Source organism: Zea mays, chromosome 5 (assembly GCF_902167145.1).
Source record: "Zea mays cultivar B73 chromosome 5, Zm-B73-REFERENCE-NAM-5.0, whole genome shotgun sequence".
Taxonomy (NCBI): Eukaryota; Viridiplantae; Streptophyta; class Magnoliopsida; order Poales; family Poaceae; genus Zea; species Zea mays.
In genome coordinates, this window is record NC_050100.1 from 89,022,549 (window position 1) to 89,041,697 (window position 19,149).

Consider the following 19,149-nt stretch of genomic DNA (forward strand, 5'->3'; position numbering starts at 1 on the left):
CTCGACTTGTGGCAAAAGGTTATGCCCAAGTCGCAGGTTTGGACTTTGAGGAGACTTTTGCTCCTGTGGCTAGGCTAGAATCAATTCGTATCTTGCTAGCATATGCCGCTCACCATTCTTTCAGGTTGTACCAAATGGATGTGAAGAGCGCTTTCCTCAACGGGCCGATCAAGGAGGAGGTGTACGTGGAGCAACCCCCTGGCTTCGAGGATGAACGGTACCCCGACCACGTGTGTAAGCTCTCTAAGGCGCTCTATGGACTTAAGCAAGCCCCAAGAGCATGGTATGAATGCCTTAGAGACTTTTTAATTGCTAATGCTTTCAAGGTTGGGAAAGTCGATCCAACTCTTTTTACTAAGACTTGCGATGGTGATCTTTTTGTGTGCCAAATTTATGTCGATGACATAATATTTGGTTCTACTAATCAAAAGTCTTGTGAAGAGTTTAGCAGGGTAATGACGCAGAAATTCGAGATGTCGATGATGGGCGAGTTGAACTACTTCCTTGGGTTCCAAGTGAAGCAACTCAAGGACGGCACCTTTATCTCCCAAACGAAGTACACGCAAGATTTGCTAAAGAGGTTTGGGATGAAAGACGCCAAGCCCGCAAAGACGCCGATGGGAACCGACGGACACACCGACCTCAACAAAGGTGGTAAGTCCGTTGATCAAAAAGCATACCGGTCCATGATAGGTTCATTGCTTTATTTATGTGCTAGTAGACCGGATATTATGCTTAGCGTATGCATGTGTGCTAGATTTCAATCCGATCCTAAGGAGTGTCACTTAGTGGCTGTGAAGCGAATTCTTAGATATTTAGTCGCTACGCCTTGCTTCGGGATCTAGTATCCAAAGGGGTCTAACTTTGACTTGATTGGATATTCAGATTCCGACTATGCTGGATGTAAGGTCGATAGGAAGAGTACATCGGGGACGTGCCAATTCTTAGGAAGGTCCCTGGTGTCATGGAATTCTAAGAAACAAACTTCTGTTGCCCTATCCACCGCTGAGGTCGAGTACGTTGCCGCAGGACAATGTTGCGTGCAACTACTTTGGATGAGGCAAACCCTCCGGGACTTTGGCTACAATCTGAGCAAAGTCCCACTCCTATGTGATAATGAGAGTGCTATCCGAATAGCGGAAAATCCTGTTGAGCACAGCCGCACAAAGCACATTGACATCCGGCATCACTTTTTGAGAGACCACCAGCAAAAGGGAGATATCGAAGTGTTTCATGTTAGCACCGAGAACCAGCTAGCCGATATCTTCACTAAGCCTTTAGATGAAAAGACCTTTTGCAGGCTGCGTAGTGAGCTAAATGTCCTAGATTCGCGGAACTTGGATTGAATTGTAGCATATATGTGTTTATGCCCTTGATCATGTTCATTCTGCATTTTGTTGCTTATTGTGGTGCTCAAGTTGTACAAACACTCCCTGGACCTCACAAGTCCTTTTTGCAAGTGATGCACATATTTAGGGGGAGCTGTGCTACAACTTGACCCTTTGAGTCTAACCATTTTCTTGAGTTTGGTTGTTTTAGTCTCAAAGGAGGATTGAAAGGGAAAAGGTGGACTGGAACCATGCAAGACTTCCACTGCACTCCGATGAAAAGAGTAACTTTTCCAAGTTCATCTTTATACTCTTATTGCCTATTTGCTCTTAGTTGAAGAATTTTGTGAGGCAATGGGGTTAAGGGGCCAAGATTGATCCTGTTTTGGTGCTTGATGCCAAAGGGGGAGAAAATAAAGGCCAAAGCAATAGATGGATCAGCTACCACTTGAGAAATTTTGAAAATAGTAGATTAGAGCTTTTGGTTTGTCAAAACTCTTTTATTGTCTCTTATGTCAAAAGTTGGCCTCTTGTGGGGAGAAGTGTTGATTATGGGAAAAAGGGGGAGTTTTTGAAATCCTTGATCAAATTTCTTTGGAAAACCTCTCTTTATGTCTCTACAAGTGGATTTGACTTAGAGATAGGAATTTGAGTTTGATTTGCAAAAACAAACCAAGTGGTGGCATAGAGTGATCCATATATGTCAAATTTGAATCAAAACAATTTTGAGTTCTTAGTTGAATTGATTTTGTACTTGTTCTACTTGCTTTATGTTGTGTTGGCATAAATCACCAAAAAGGGGGAGATTGAAAGGGAAATGTGCCCTTGGGCCATTTCTAAGTATTTTGGTGATTTAGTGTCCAACACAAGTGCCTAAGTGTAAAATGGTGGACAAAGTACAAATCAAGGATAAAGGTATGTTTCTCAGACTTAGTACATTGTTTTGGAGACTAATGTATTGTGTCTAAGTGCTGGAAACAGTAAAAGACCAACTGGAAATGCCTTGGCTCGAGCAGCCAAGACTTTGCTCAGTCTGGAGCACCGGACTGTCCGGTGGTGCACCGGACAGTGTCCGGTGCGCCAGGCTGGCTCGGGCAAACAGGCTGCTCTCGGGACTTCAACGGCGGTGTACGGCTATAATTCACCGGACTGTCCGGTGGTGCACCGGACTGTCCAGTGGGTCGTTCACAAGCGAAGTGGCCGCTCTCGGGAATTCACCGGCGACGTACGGCTATAATTCACCGGACTGTCCGGTGTTCACCGGACTGTCCAGTGAGCCAACGGTCGGCCGGGCCAACGGTCGGCCGCGCAATCTGCGCGGGACACGTGGCCGAGCCAACGGCTAGAAGGAGGCACCGGACTGTCCGGTGTGTACCGGACATGTCCGGTGCACCAACGGCTCTCAGGCTGCCAACGGTCGACTGTGCTGTTTATGGAAAGAAATCGGGCACCGGACAGTGTCCGGTGTGCACCGGACTGTCCGGTGCGCCAGTCGACAGAAGGCAAGATCAGCCTTCCAAGATTGCTCTCAACGGCTCCTAGCTGCCTTGGGGCTATAAAAGGGACCCCTAGGCGCATGGAGGAGCACACCAAGCATTCCTACAACATTCCTAAGCACCAAGACATCGATTCCGCGCCTTTGATTCTTTGCGATAACAATTAGAGCTCTTGTTGAGTAGTGAACTCATTGAGTTGTGTTGTGAGCTCTAGTTGCGACTTGTGTGCGTGGTGTTACTGTGATTTCTTGTCTTGAGTGCGTTGCTAATCCCTCCCTTGCTCTGTGTTCTTTGTGAATTTCAAGTGTAAGGGCGAGAGGCTCCAAGTTGTGGAGATTCCTCGCAAACGGGATTGAGAAAAAGCAAGCAAAACACCGTGGTATTCAAGTGGGTCTTTGGACCGCTTGAGAGGGGTTGATTGCAACCCTCGTCTGTTAGAACGCCACAACGTGGAGTAGGCAAGCGTTGGTCTTGGCTGAACCACGGGATAACCACCGTGCCATCTCTGTGATTGATCCTTGTTGGTTATTGTGTTTTGTTGAGGATTCCTCTCTAGCCACTTGGCAATTATTGTGCTAACGATTAACCAAGTTTTGTGGCTTAAGTTTTTAAAGTTTCACAGGATCACCTATTCACCCCCCCCCCCCCTCTAGGTGCTCTCATTCATATGATGTCTTCTTGAGGATTCGGTGAAGGTAGAGCCGGTTGATGGAGTAGCAAGCAGTGTTGATTGCTTCTGCCCAAAACCGGTCCGGAGTCTTGTATTCATCAAGCATGGTCCTTGCCATGTCAAGTAGAGTTCTATTCTTCCTCTCTACTACACCATTTTGTTGAGGTGTGTAGGGATAAGAGAACTCATGCTTGATGCCCTCATCCTCAAGAAAGCCTTCTATTTGAGAGTTCTTGAACTCCGTCCCGTTGTCGCTTCTTATCTTCTTGATCCTTAATCCGAACTCGTTTTGAGCCCGTCTCAAGAATCCCTTTAAGGTCTCTTGGGTTTGTGATTTTTCTGCAAAAAGAATACCCAAGTGAAGCGAGAATAGTCATCCACAATTACAAGACAATACTTACTCCCGTCGATGCTTATGTAAGTTATCGGGCCGAATAAGTCCATGTGGAGTAGCTCAAGCGGCCTTTCGGTCGTCGTGATGTTCTTGTGTGGATGATGGGTACCAACTTGCTTCCCTGCTTGACATGCGCTACAAACTCTGTCTTTCTCAAAATGAACATTGGTTAGTCCCAAAATATATTCTCCCTTTAGAAACTTGTGAAGATTCTTCATCCCAACATGGGCTAGTCGGCGATGCCAGAGCCAACCCATATTAGTCTTAGCAATTAAGCAAGTAACGAGTTCAGCACTATTAAAGTCAACTAAGTACAGCTGACCCTCTAACACTCCCTTAAATGCTACTGAATCATCACTTCTTCTAAAGATAGTAACACCTATATTTGTAAAAAGACAGTTGTAACCCATTTTGCATAATTGAGAAACTGAAAGCATGTTATAATCTAAAGAGTCTACAAGAAAAACATTAGAAATGGAATGGTCAAGTGATATAGCAATTTTACCAAGTCCTTTGACCAAACCTTGATTTCCATCCCTGAATGTGATAGCTCTTTGGGGATCTTCGTTTTTCTCGTAGGATGAGAACATTCTTTTCTCCCCAGTCATGTGGTTTGTGCATCCGCTATCAATGATCCAACTTGAGCCCCTGGATGCATAAACCTACAAAACAAGTTTAGGCCTTGTTCTTAGGTAACCAAACGGTCTTGGGTCCTTTCACATTAGAAACAAGCACCTTGGGTACCCAAACACAAATCTTGGAGCCCTTGTGTTTGCCCCCAACATATTTGGCAACTACTTTGCCTGATTTGTTAGTTAAAACATAAGATGCATCAAAAGTCTTAAATGAAACATTATGATCATTTGATGCAACAGTAGATTTCTTTTTAGACATTTTAACATGGGTAGAATGCCTAGAGCTAGAAGCCTCACTCTTATACATAAAAGCATGATGGGAAATAGAGTGAGTCTTCTTAGCATGAATTCTCCTAATCTTATGCTCGGGATAACCAGCAGGATATAAAATATAGCCCTCGTTATCCTGAGCCATGGGAGCCTTACCCTTAACAAAATTAGACAATCTCTTAGGGGCATTAAGCTTGACATTGTCTCCCTGTTGGAAGCCAATGCCATCCTTAATGCCAGGGCGTCACCCATTATAAAGCATACTACGAGCAAATTTAAATTTTTTATTTTCTAATTCATGCTCGGCAATTTTAGCATCTAGTTTAGCTATATGATCATTTTGTTGTTTAATCATAGCAATGTGATCATGGATAGCATCAACATTAATGTCTCTACATCTAGTACAAATAGTAACATAATCAACGCTAGATGTAGAGGGTTTGCAAGCATTTAATTTATCAATCTTAGCATGTAACATAGCATTTTCATTTCTAAGATTGGAAATAGAAATATTGCAAACTTTTAAATCTTTAGCCTTAGAAATTAGTTTATCATTCTCAATCTTAAGGCTAGAAATTGATTCATTCAACTTGTCAATCTTAGCAATCAAACTAGCATTATCATTTTTAAGGTTGACAAGAGAATCATCACAAATATTTGATTTATCAACCTTAGAAATTAATTTGGCATTTTCAATTCTAAGGTTAGAGATAGTGTCATGGCAAATGCTAAGCTCACTAGTTAATTTTTCACATTTCTCTACTTCCTGAGCATAGGCATTTTTTACTTTAACATGCTTTTTTGTTTTCCTTAATAAGGAATTCCTCTTGGCTATCCAAGAGTTCATCCATCTCATGAATAGCTCCTATCAATTCATTTAATTTTTCTTTTTGTTGCATGTTAAGGTTGGCAAAAAGGGCAAGCAAATCATCCTCATCATCGCTAGAGCTATCCTCATCACTAGATGTTGTATATTTAGTGGAGGCTCTAGATTTTACCTTCTTCTTTTTGCCATCCTTTGCCATGAGGCACTTGTGGCCGACGTTGGGGAAGAAGAGGCCCTTGGTGACAAAGATGTTGGCGGCGTCCTCATCGGAGGAGGAGTCGGTGGAGCTCATGTCGGAGTCCCATTCCCAACACATGTGGGCATCGTCGCCCTTCTTCTTGTAGTACTTCTTTTCTTTCCTCCTTCCCTTCTTGTCATCGCCTCTGTCACTATCACTAGATATAGGACATTTAGCAATGAAATGACTAGGCTTATCACACTTGTAGCAAACTTTCTTGGAGCAGGGTTTATAGTCCTTCCCCCTCCTTTACTTGAGGATTTGGCAGAAGCTCTTGATGATGAGCGCCATTTCCTCGTTATCGAGCTTGAAGGCGTTGATGGGGAGCCTACTTGAGGTAGACTCTTCTTTCTTCTCCTCTGTCGCTTTAAATGTGATGGGTTGCACCTCGGGTGTGGAGGTACTGCCTCGCTCGACAATTTGTTTGGAGCCTTTGATCATCAACTCAAAGCTCACAAACTTTCCTATCACTTCCTCGGGAAACATTAGCTTATATCTAGGATCACCATGAATTTATTGAACTTGAGTGGGATTACGAAATACGAGTGATCTAAGAATAACCTTGACCATTTCATGGTCATCCCACTTGGTGCTCCCGAGGTTGCACACTTGGTTGACCAAGGTCTTGAGCCAGTTGTACATTGCTTGTGGCTCCTCTCCTTGGTTGAGGATGAATCGACCGAGCTCCCCCTCGATCGTCTCCCGCTTGGTGATCTTGGTCACCTCATCTCCTTCGTGCACGGTCTTGAGCACGTCCCAAATCTCTTTAGCACTTTTCAACCCTTGCACCTTATTATACTCCTCTCGACATAGAGAGGCGAGGAGTATAGTGGTGGCTTGGGAGTCAAAATGTCTGATTTGGGCGACCTCGTCCGAATCATATGCTTCATCCCCTACGGATGGTACCTGCGCTCCAAACACAACAATGTCCCAAATACTAGAGTGGAGTGAGGTTAGATGATGCCTCATTTTATCACTCCACATACAATAATCTTCACCGTCAAAAACCGGTGGTTTGCCTAATGGGACGGAAAGTAAAGGAGTGTGTTTTGAAATGCAAGGATAGCGTAGGGGGATCTTACTAAACTTCTTGCGCTTATGGCGCTTAGAAGTGACGGACGGAGTGTCGGAGCCAGAGGTGGATGTCGACGAGGAATCGGTCTCGTAGTAGACCATCTTCTTTTTCTTATCGTCACTCCGATGCGACTTGGCATGTGAAGGGGATCCCTTCATCTTATTGCCGGACTCCCCGATGGAGCCTTCTCGTGGCTTGTAGACTTGTCACCGCTGGTCACGATCTCCTTCTTGGCGTGTTCTCCCGACATCACTTCAAGTGGTTAAACTCTAATGAAGTACCGGGCTCTGATACCAATTGAAAGTCGCCTAGAGGGGGTGAATAGGCAAATCTGAAAAATTTATAAACTTTAAGCAAAACTACAAGCCGGGGTTAGCGTTAGAAATAAAACCGAGTCCGAAAGAGAGGGTGAAAACAAATCAACCAAAGAAATAGAGTGGATGACATGGTGATTTGTTTTACCGAGGTTCGGTTCTTGCAAACCTACTCCCCGTTGAGGTGGTCACAAAGACCGGGTCTCTTTCAACCCTTTCCCTCTCTCAAACGATCACTTAGACCGAGTGAGCTTCCTTCCTTGATTTCCGGGTCACTTAGACCCCGCAAGGACCACCACACAATTGGTGTCTCTTGCTTTGCTTACAAGGCTTTGAGAGTAAGAATGAGAGAAAGAAGAAAGCCAACCAAGCAAGAAGAACAACAAAAGAACACAAGTCGATCTTTTCACAAGTCCTAAAAACTAGAGTTGAATTGTGGACTTTGATTTGATCGGAGGCTTTGATTTGTGTCTTGGAGTGTTGTGTATTGCTCTTGTATTGAATGAGGAGTAGTGAATGCTTGGGTGCCTTGAATAGAGGTGGTTGGGGGTATTTATAGCCCCAACCACCAAAACAGTCGTTGGGGAGGGCTGCTGTCGATGGGCGCACCGGACAGTCTGGTGCACCACCGGACACTGTCCGGTGCGCCAGCCACGTCACCCAACCGTTAGGGTTCTGACGGTTTCGACCGTTGGAGCTCTGACAGCCTGGGCCACCAGACAGTCCGGTGCCGCACCGGCAGCACTGTTCACTGTCTGGTGCGCCATCTGGCGCTGCTTTGACTCTGCACGAACTGTCTGTGCACTGTTCACGTTGCAGGCGACCGTTGGAGTTGACAGTTGCACTTGGGAGCCGTTGCTCCGCTGGCACACCAGACAGTCCAGTGAATTATACCGAAGCACGGCCTCAGAAACCCGAAGGTGAAGAGTTTGAAGTCGATCCACCCTGGTGCACCGGACACTGTCCGGTGGCACACCGGACAGTCCAGTGCGCGAGACCAGGGTTCTCTTTGGTTTCTTTTGCTCCTTTCTTTTGAACGCTAACTTCAATCTTTTTATTGGTTTGTGTTGAACCTTTGGCACCTGTAGAATATATAATCTAGAGCAAACTAGTTAGTCCAATTATTTGTGTTGGGCATTTCAACCACCAAAATCATTTAGGAAAAGGTTTGACCCTATTTCCCTTTCACCAAGGGGTGGCGGGTTGCACCACACACACCTCTCGACCTTCATGTCAGTGTTTGTTGCTCGGCGCTTGTTACCCATGGTCTAGCGAGAGCACCGCCCGGAGCGGCGTGCCTCCTTTCGCAATGTCGTCTCTCCACCCCCTCCCTCTATGGAGCGTGTGGGTCCTATGCGTCCAGTGTCGGTTGACTTGGGCCTGGCAAGACAGAGCTCACCGATGGCAATAGCAAGGAAGTCGAAAGAACCAAACTTGATGCTGCTTCCGGGGGTGAAGGTTTCGACCCCGATAGGTGCTAATGAACTGGCCATCAGAGTGAAAACAATTCACTTTGGCACAGTCGCGGTCCCCTACCCGGTGTGCCGACTGTCGTGGTTTTGGAAACCAAGGGGACAATAGATTTGTGTTCGGTGGGGGATGTAAGCGCGTCCTCACTCTAAATGGTGGATCACGGGGATTCGAGCAAGGAATTGAGACACTAGTGATATACTAGTTCAGGCTTTTGCTTAGTTCAGTGTAGTGCTGATCGTTGTATTGCTTTGAGGCATGTTATAGTAGGTGTGCTATGTGTGTACGAGGGGAGATGGACTCCCTTTTATACTTCAAGGGACGGTCCTTACACGAGAGAGAGAGAGAGAGAGTTCTTTAACTAATGCCCTATGTTGTAGTGCACGGCGGGCCCCCTTGAGTTAGTCTCAGGGCGTGCCTGCGTGCGGCATGGCTACTTCTGACGGGTCGTGTGCTGTACTCTTGCCATGGCATTCTGTCTCGTCTGTCTAGCGTGCGAGTCCTTGTAGCATGCTCTACGCTAGCACTGCCGTACCTGATGGGTCCCGCAGAATGTGCTCACGGTAAGGTTGAGGTTCGTATTCAGTACGGCTTCATCTTCCGTCAATGCCCTTGTGTCACCCTCTAGCATGCGCAAGCATGCACTAGATGTGTTGTCCTATCGTTTTTGGAACGTGGGTTGTTACCGCAGAGACTCTATTGCCTTGGCCCCCTTGGTATTGCACACATGGCGTGGACTTGGTTTGGTGATGACGTGTCATGTTACGACCATCGTGAACCAATAACGTCGGCCTGGATTCCTTCCTTGTGGACATGGTGTTGAACTGTTGCTTGTGTTGCTTCATTACCTAATCATTTGTATGCCTAGGATTTTGCTCGCGAAGCTCATTGATGTGTTATTGGATAAATGGCTCCATTACCGCTAGGGATAAAAATGAGACGAGAAATTCTCATACCGTCCCGTTTTGAATACCGATTTTCTCGATCGTTTGCGAATTGTTCGGGAACCGATTAAAAACGATGTGAAAACTATTTAGCTAGTTTTTAGACCGTTTTCGTATTTTTTGTTTCCGGTTCGTGATCATACCTCTTTTATCATTTTTTATATAATATGAGATACATCTAGCGTATTGTTGTGTTCAAGTGAATGAATAAGAGAAAAATAAAGTTATAATTACTCTAAATAATATAAATGATGAAGAAGAGTTGTTTGTGTATTTTAATATCTTAAAAATTAGGCAACACGTCACTTTATTATGTATTTGTAGAAACTACAAAATATTTATCTTTTCGACTAGTTTATCGTTTTCGACCATTTTCGAATAACTGACAATTTCGATCCCATATTTTGACCGTTGGTTTTCATTTTCGTCCCGGTCAAAAAAATATGAAAACAAAAACAATTTAGCTATTTTTCGATCGTTTTCGACCATTTTCAACCCTAATTATTAGTAGCTGATGTAGGATGTTGTGATGTGCCACAAGTATTATATTGTAATCCGATGGGATGATAGATTTCTGTCCCATCATCCCGCTTCCATACAGTCTACCCTCAGTAGTGATGGAGGCAAACCTATTGCAACATGTTCTTTTAGGATACTATTGCAGAATGGACCTCTGATCAATGGCCTCTTCAATACAGTACCCCTCTATCATGGATGCCTCGGGACGATCACGAGTTGATACATAGCCATTCAATGTTGACATGAAACGCTCGTACGTCCACATTTTATGCAAGTACATAGGACCCAATGCCTCTATTTGTGGCACCAAGTGCACCACAAGGTGCAACATAATATCAAAGAATGATGGAGGGAAACACATCTCAAAATGTAATATTGTCTCCACTACGAATTCCTGAAGAGATGCCAACTCATCATGGTCAATTACCTTTTGTGAAATTATGTTGATAAAGTAGCACAACCATGTGATTGCCATCTTTAAGAACAAATTATTTATAGTCCTGATGTCAATAGGTAGGAATGTAGTCAGCATGACATGACAATCATGTGAGTTGTAGTTGGTGACTGTCAGGTCTTTCATTGACACAATACTCCGTATGCTAGCACAGAATCTTGATGGGACTTTAAAATTCTTGAGCCAAACACACATTACATGTTTCTCATCTACATTGAGATTGTAGCTTGCTACTGGGAGATGGTACTTCTCGTTTTCTTGACGAATAGGATGTAGTTCTTTTTATGTCTAAATTTACCAAGTCCATGCATGAATTGAGCCCTTCTTTTGTTTTGCCCTTTATGTCTAGCAAGGTGCCAATTATACTTTCAAACATGTTCTTCTGAACATGTATACCGTCGATCACGTGCCACACATCTAAGTCTTTCTAGTAAGGCAAATACTCGAAGAAAATAGACTTCTTCTTGAATGTAGCCCCAGAGTTGGTTTGCCATCCTTGTTTATTCGTCTTTTGTCTTCTTCCCGAAAACAAATTTGATATTCCTGACTATTTCAGAAACTCTTTGCCTTTAGTGTTACCCGATGGAGTAGTAGAATGTAGTTCATCATTATTATCGAAGTATTTATCCATCTTTCACATGTGGTACCTATGTCCTTTCAATAAAAAGTGTATGTGCCTCATGTACACTATCTTCTTAAATACAGAAAGGAACACGTAAGCACTTCCATCAATGCATACTGCTCAACCAACATTTCCCTTAAACATGCCTGATAAAGTGAAGAGAGCAGGGTAATCGTTGATCATAACAAAAATAATTGCTCTCAACGTGAATGAATCTTTACAATACTCGTCCAACATTTGAACACCCGTTTCCAACAATATTTTCATATCCTTCATTAAGGGCTCCTAAAAGACATCCATGTCAACTCCAGGTTGTGTAGGTCCAGAAATAAAGATGGTTACCAAAATGTACTTTCATTTCTGCATCAACCATGGAGGAAGGTTGTAGATGGTGAGGATCATCGGCCATGTGTTATGCTTGTTGCTCCTCTCAGCAAATGGATTCATTCTATCAATACTCAGTGCGAACCTAACATTTCTTGGTTCATCGGCAAAGTCTCGGTGGTTGTCATTGAAACCTTGCCACTACTTCTCGTCGGTTGGATGTCGAAGCTTCCCATCATTTTTGTGCTCGTCAGAAGCATGTCAGCTCATAAGTTTGACATCCTCATGGTTAGTGAACAAACACCTCAATTGATCGACATCGGGGAGGTACCACACCACCAAGACAGGAATCTTTTTGAGCACATAATAGTTTACATCTTCTTTTTCTTTGCTCGTGGGTTTTCAACTTTATGGGGTCTTCTTTTGGTCTTTCTTTCGCTCTTTCCCTTTAGACACGGATACAACACACTCTTCTTCTCGATAGTCTTTATTCGTCTTGTACCTACTTGCACCGCACTTTGGGAAGCTCTCCAAGTTTTATAATCATCACCTCGATAAAGGATACAATGATTTCTACACGCATGGATCTTCTCCACACCCATAGTGAGTGGACTGATTAGTTTCTTTGCATAATACATGTTAGCTGGCACTTTGTTCTCCTTTGGAAGCATGTCTACGATAGTACTCAAGAACATATCGAAGCTAGCATCAGACGGACCATATCTAGCTTTTAACATCAATAGCTTTAGCATAGACCGGAGCGCCATGAACTCATTTGTACAGCCCTTAGACTCATCGTACAAAGGCTCTTCTGCTGCCTTCATCAGGGACTCCATATCTTTCATAAAGAACATCGATGGATTTGTATGACAACACAATATTGCCTCTAACAACGTACTCTGCATCTTCCTCATTCATAACATTTGGCAGAACATGAGTTCTATCACATTCATTTCCTCTAGCGTAACCTTGATCAGTAACATTTAGCACTACATGTTCGCTCTGTGTAAGAGGTTGTTGTATCTTGTGAACGACCTGAAATCTGTCATCGAAGTTCGCTGGGTTTCCAGTTGTATAAGGCGATGAGCTACCCTCTCCATGCTTTGTCCAAATTATGTAATCCTTCATAAATCCTTGGCATACCAGATGAGATATGATTTGTTCTCTATCGTCAAATACAACAACATTTTTGGTAGTCCATGCATAGACAATATATGTGCTTTGTCTTTGTTCTCCATGCATGGTTCGTAGCGACATCAATAAACATATAGATCTCGGATATGTATGATGGATCTAGCTTTGATAAGTTATACATCCAGGATGTCCTCTCCATCATCACCTATAAAAAAGTAACATAAACACACAAGAACACAAATTGTCAAGAGAAATATAAATCAACATTTCCTAACAACTAAATATATCATGGATAAACAAAAATTGGCAAAAGAAACATAAACCAACATTTCTTAGCAACCTTCTTCCAAAAAATAAAGATCAAAACCTACCCCCTTGTATTTTGTGAAATCTGGCCATCCAATGGAAGTTGGGCTACGAGCTATAGTTCCTGTCGGGAAGGATGAAGGGGTGAAACCCTATATCCAAAATATGGGTAAAATAGAGGGAAAATGAACAAAAATTGGCAAGAGAAACATAAACCAAACTTTCCTAGCTATACTCTTCTCTGTAACACATGGTGAAGGCCGAGTTCCAAAATGTAGCTAAAAGTGAGCAAAAATGAATAATAATTGGCAATTGAAACATAATGAAACCAACCTTTCATAGCAACTAATAAAAAAATCTTAATTACCAAACATATCTTCCCTCTCTCCATACAACACATGCACCATTCATTAACAAACTAAATAGGTCATGGATAAATCGATTTGAGAACTAAACATGAAAAAGGAGAGAGGATAGACAAAATCTAACCATCTTAAGCTACCACATTTGAGGAAATAGAGAAAATAACCTAGCTATACTCTTTCTCTCACATATATGGTGAAACCCTATATCCAAAATGTGGCTAAAATTGAGCAAGAATGAACAAAAATTAACATTGGAGACATAAACCAACCTTTCATAACAACTTTCTTCCAAAAAATGAAGAACAAAATCTCTCTCCTTGTATTTTGTGAAATCTAGACCTCGAACATCGTCTTCAATGGAAGTTGGCTGTGAGCTACAGCTCTTATCGGGGAGGACCAAAAGGTATTCATACTACTAAGGTCACTGTCGGGTGGTTAAGAACCGCCAGTGAAAACTTATTTTCATTGACGATTGGTATAACAAAACCGTCAATGATAATCTAATTTTCACTGGCGGTTTCATAAGTCGGCCCCACCTATTTATTTTTCACTGGCTCGTGGTAATTGAAACCGCCAGTGATAATCTAATTTTCACTGGCGGTTTCTTAAACCTACCTCACCTATTTATTTTCATTAGCGCGCGTTAATTGAAAACACCAACGAAAATTTGTATGTGTTGTAGGCTTTGAACTCTTTTGCACTAGCGCAGGCCACAATATAGCCTAATATATTTTCACGGTACATTAGGCATGTTCTGCCGAGTGGCTTTTATAAAAGTCTACTACGTGCTACAACACAGTAGAATATGCTAGTTCAATTTGATATCGAATTATCGATAAACAATATGGTGCGCTCGCGTCAGCAAAGAGTTCTCAGCGAGGCGGCCGGAGCACTGTGCGCCGCCGGTTTTTATTTGTTCGCGAGCGATTCTACTTGAGCCACGATCTTTCCAGCCCCCACAGACAAACGACGCACACAGTCCCTGTCGGGGTCATGTACCTGGGCCGGTCGACAGGGGGGGAAAGGGGAGGTTCCCTCTTCCTTCGTGGCTGGCTGTGGCTCACAGTGACCTGCGCCGCAGGAAATCTTCCTGAGCCGTACGTAGACCTTCTTCAAGTGTATTTTTATGGCCTTATGGGCGTGCACGATATGATACGGCGTATGCCAATCTGTTAGGTGTGCCAGCCACGAGAAGCTTGTGGCAGACGACGCCGGCCGGCCACTCGAGATGGTTTTCTATAAAAGTTGTTTTAGAAAAGGTCTCCGATTCTAAACCTTTTTTAGATTATAAAAACTACATGAATACTCCCTCCGTTTCATTTTAGTTGTCGCTGGATAGTGCAAAATTTAACTATCCAGTGATAACTAAAAAGAAACGGAGGGAGTACCATTGTACTCCTGTAATATAAGCACTCCATTCTAATCTATAATTCATTTTAATCTATAATTCGTTTGACTCTTTTATCATAAGTTTGACCGGCTGGTTATACTAAAATGCTTCATAATTATTGTTAAGTTTTTGTTGCGATATGGTCTAGCGTATAATATATACTTTGAGTATGGCTTTGATTTTTCCATTTTCCAGCAAAAAAGTTTGAATAAGATGAGCCGGTCAAACCCGACATAAAAAGTCAAACGAATTATAAATTGGAACGGAAGGAGATCAGTTATATATATATATATATATATATATATCGTTGCCAAACAGATTTTGCAGATAAATAATAATATCGCCATCAATCTGGTTTCGATCGAGTCTATTGGCATAGTGTGTACCATGATGATGGGACTCGGAGCATTGGGTTCGGCCGGTTGTGGATACTGCGTGCTACGCTACTTTTCTTTCTTTTTTGTTGTCTCCGGTTGATCGACGATAACACTAGATGCAAGTGATCATGATACGGATTAAAATTTGCGTGTCCCTCCTTTTCATGACGATCGCGACACGGAAATTGAGCGAGACCCGTCCACATTGGATCTATCGCAGGGAAGATATCGTTTCTTTAGTCGTCTCATTCACCAAGTGCTGCTATCAGAAAGCTTTTCATCAATCTAATTTCTATAAACCAAGTAATAAACTGGTATGTTTGTAGCCAATTTAATTTCTATAAATCGGTTTCTTAAAAAACTGGATAAATAGGGCCTCAGTTAGTTTATATCTCATGACCAATGAAATAGTACAGTTGTAGTGGTAGAGCGTAAAGGAAAAAGAGTGGTCACTTCTTTTTTGCCCATAAACAACAACGAAAGGTGATTAGGAGATAGAAGAAGCAGTATCTTAATTATTGCCGAAACAAACTTCGTTTTTTGTTTCGTTTCTCTCACTTTGCTCACTTGGTGCCATGATGACGATCGAACCAACCATATATATATATACACTAGGTGAGTTTGCAACGGAAACATATATCACAATAACTTATAATTGTATAACTTATTTGTACATAAGTTATCATGGTAAATGTTCTTCTTGCAACGTAAAGTCACTCATCTAGACACAAATGAAGTAACACAGACAATAACATGTAAGTTCTGGTAGCTTTTTGAGCCTAAGCTCATATTACACGGCAAACTTCAAGCTTACCACCAAAACCAGTAAATACATATCAGTTTATTGCTCATTATTAGAACTGTTGTGAGATGTTGTATGCCAGTAATAAAGATTCGCTACAGTACATGACTAAAAACCCATAGAAACAATCTATATGTGATTGCATAATTCGTAGGTGTAGAACACCACCTAACCTGCATCATGCTCAAACACTTATCAATTACAATACTATAGGACAATATGATGTTGCAAAGATGGGGCAAAACCATGTTTCACAAAGTTGTTATTATAATTATCGACATAAGGCCTCATTGATGATCATCCTTGTCATAGTGGCCATTTGGATCACCACCATCACCAATGACCTTGAGCTGCCCAAAATCAACAAAATAATATTTTAGTCAAGTGCTAATCAACAACAGCTGAACATCTTTTATAACAATTAGTCAAGGCAATGGTTTCTGTTACCACAAAGTATTGTGAGTAAACTGGGCACTCATGTGGTTTATCCTTTTGCAACCAAAACCAGACAACATCGTGTTCATCCTCCGCAATAAAGCGTGATGGAAAATAAGCACAATTATTACATACCATGGTTAGCGTAGATGTAACTCCTTCGCCACCTGATCAGCCAACTGTTCTCTTGTTATTGTAAGATTCAATCATAGTCGGTTCCTCCTGCAGGCAACATCGTGTTCATCCTCTGCAATAAAGCGCGATGGAAAAATAAGCACAATTATTACATACCATGGTTAGCGTAGATGTAACTCCTTTGCCACCAGATCAGCCAACTGTTCTCTTGTTATTGTAGGATTCAATCATAGTCGGTTCCTCCTGCAGGCAACACATTCAGAATTAACAAATGTACAATCTTGCAGCACAAAGAATCTGGTATGCAAAATCAAAATATTATACTCGTTTTCTTAAGGTGGAACTTTATATTGTTCAGAACAATTTAGATCTTGAAGCATAGAAAGTCTGGAATGCCATATCTCTAATTTCTAGCAAACATGAATGGTACAAACTTGCATCGTTCCTTAATAAGCAAAAAGCATATGCAATGTCACACCAGCTCAATCAACAGAAGCCAAACCAGACTAAAAAATGATATATTAACTGCAGACATATTGAAGACAGGCTGTGCGATTTACCTGACTATTACAGTGTGATTTAAGTCCATTTATATCACCATTAGCTCTGAAAATTTCTATTGCATTCTGGTCATCCCTGTACCTGAAGAAGTATTCATTCTGCAATCCAAAACAAATGCGAAGGAACTTGTTCAGCTTTTAGATAACTAATGAGCAAATTTTAAACACTACAGATCACATGCTTCCCTACAAGAAATTTGACTGTATAAGTGATGACACTACTTTTTTGTTGGCAGGTGAAAACACCCCTGCCTCCAGGAAGCAGGAGCAGCATATCACATAGAAAATTCTCGTCATTGGTAATCAGTAATAAGATTCTGATAACATGAGCACAGGCACATAACAAGTGACATTAATGAGGACCACATCACTGATAGTGATGACTTGATGAAACTTAAAGTGTAATGTTATTCCTAAACCATCAGTTAACCTTTCTTTCCATGTAACCAGGAATCTTCTAAACTAATCATGTATCCAATACACCATTATATCCACTACTTTATATTTCTAAAAATATTTTTGGAAAGCGCAGGAGAGTTGTGTTTCATTGATCGAAGAGAGAAAAGAAGGCCCCATACAACCCCAAATCTCTCATACAGGGGCCATGTATGAGAGAAGGGAAACACACACTTCTGAATATTTAACCACGTGATATTGTTCAAATTTGTGAATGGTGTAAAATGAAATATACTGAATATTCAATAAATCGCACCTTGAACCAAATGAACAAGAACTGCAACAACTAAAGATCTGTACCTTCTAGGAGGGCTCTGATCTAAGCTCAGTCCATTCAATGTAGGCCTTTTGACGTATTTCATTAGTTGCTCGGTGTTCCTCTGTTAATTTTCTGAGAGCTGTTTTTTCATCTTCGAAAGACTTTTGAATCTTTCTTGTGTTTTCCTCTAGGAATTTCAGGTTGGTCAATAAAACATCAGAATCCTTCTTTAACACCTAGACATGATAAAGAAAAACCAGTCAATATATAAAGGATGAAATGGTATTAAGAGCACAATTAGAATTTTTTGCTTTCAATACCTTATGCCTTTCATGAATGTGATCTTTTTGGTCAAATGCCTAATTGATTTCTGCCTTTGAGCCCATAGTGGTGGATAGCTGCTTTCGTTGGGCTTTTAATTCGTTAATCTCTTTAATTAAAAGCTTTTCTTCTTTCAAAGAAATGGTCTCATGTTGCATAGTCCTCTCTTTCTTCGCAATATAAGACATCAAGAAAAAGAAAAGAAATAAGATTTAAAGAATAGTGCAATTTAAGGTGAAGGGAGCAAAGTAGGTACAACATTGCATAACTTACCAGCTCATCAAGTTCTTCAACTGAATTTGCTTGGTGCAATTTCCCTAGGACCGAACGTACATTATTTAAATCATTCTTCTTATCTCCAAGTGTATTCCTAGCTTCCCACTCTTCTCTACGTGCTGCCTCAAGCTTCTCCCTGTATTGATCACATACATCCTGCAATATTTTTTTGTTCAGAAAAATAAGAAGCAAAGAAAAAGAAATATGGTCATTTAAAGGTTTGGTTCAAAAAAATACATTTGGAAGGTTATTATTACCTTTTGCTTTTGCCTACGACGGTTAATCGCATCTCTTTCTTGGGTCAGGTGGTCTAAGTGAGCCTGCGCAGCCTGGATCTTATTCCAGAGATCATCACCGGCAAACTTTGGAACTTTAATTATGTAGATCTTCTGTTGTTGTCCAATGACTTGCACATTATCTCCATGCCACTCACCAGAAGCACGGTGTCCATTGTCCTTCTGTTCTGCCGTGACAATCGTGCCAACAGATGAAGGCACTAATGCTGCTCAAGAATTATGAAAGTGACCATTTAACTCCCATGCCGGTTATAATTAGCATTTAAGGAGAATAATACATTTAAAGAAATAATATGGATACCCAGAAAATAATGGCTTCATACCTTCCACGCGTTTGGTTTCAACCACATCAGAAGATTTAGTAGGCTCATTTTCATTTTCACAAATGATAGCATTGCATGACTTGTCAGGCACCAGAAGCACGTCAGTAAGTACACTTGGCAGCCAGGAAAGAGGCC

General features: G+C 41.8%; 1 long non-coding RNA gene across 1 annotated transcript; it reads right to left on the minus strand.

The window, feature by feature from the left end:
- Nucleotides 1-17,934: 17,934 nt before the first annotated feature.
- Nucleotides 17,935-18,230, minus strand: LOC103626679 (uncharacterized). The gene is made up of 2 exons (XR_002261975.1): nucleotides 18,119-18,230; nucleotides 17,935-18,034 (listed from the first exon to the last, which is right to left on the minus strand). It is a non-coding gene; the product is annotated as an uncharacterized lncRNA (long non-coding RNA).
- Between the last annotated feature and the right edge of the window lie 919 nt (nucleotides 18,231-19,149).